We start from the raw sequence: 905 nt of genomic DNA on the forward strand, positions 1-905 counted from the left end.
TCATCAGAAAGATCAACCAGAATCGTCATTCAGTTGACAAAGAGATACAGGCTTCAAATATCCAAGTGTGTGCTCCAACAATAAGTCAAGCAGCCAATGAAATGGAAGACTTCTACCACGAAATCAACCCACCCATCAACAAAAGAAAAAGGTCACCTCAAGATCGTTATGGGATATTTCAATGCAGAGATTGATGCCCATCAGAAAGATGAAGCATCAGTTGGTAAGTATGGTTACGGTAACAGGAATTGACGTGGAACCAGATTGGTAGAATTTACAGAATGTGAAAAAAAAAACCTTCTACATCAGGAATTCATTTTTCAAATAGAAAATGGATATGGAATAACCCAAGAAAGTCAAGAATGAATGAAGTTGACTATACCCTAATTAACCAGAAACATGCGATTGAAGACTGCACAGTCCTTAATCGTTTTGACAGGAGTGATCACCGATTGGTTCGCTGCAGATTACATCTGAATGCGCAGTTGGAAAGAAAGAAAAAAAAATGATTATTTTTGTCTTAAATCAACATCAAACAGCAGAGAATGCAAAATAGAACTGAAAAATTACTTACATTTGCTCAAAATGCATGGGGACAATTTATAAGTTCTTCATAAATTGTTTGTTAAAGATTGTACTGTAGTTGATGACAAAACAATTTGTGAAGGAAGCAAGAAGAAATTAAGCAATCCCAAGACGCAAGAATTGAATATGCAGAGCTAAGCAATACAATCAGCATTCGTATAACTGAAGATTTAAGAACATTTAACTGTGATACGGTGAAAACGTCTATTGAAGATAACAAAAACTTAGACAAATCAGCAACTTATGGTTGGGAAGAACCAAATAATTGCACTCAAACAAGACGATATACCAACCATAAAAGACTGAGCAATTATCATAGA

This window comes from Ascaphus truei, chromosome 10, assembly GCF_040206685.1.
Source record: "Ascaphus truei isolate aAscTru1 chromosome 10, aAscTru1.hap1, whole genome shotgun sequence".
Lineage (NCBI taxonomy): Eukaryota > Metazoa > Chordata > Amphibia > Anura > Ascaphidae > Ascaphus > Ascaphus truei.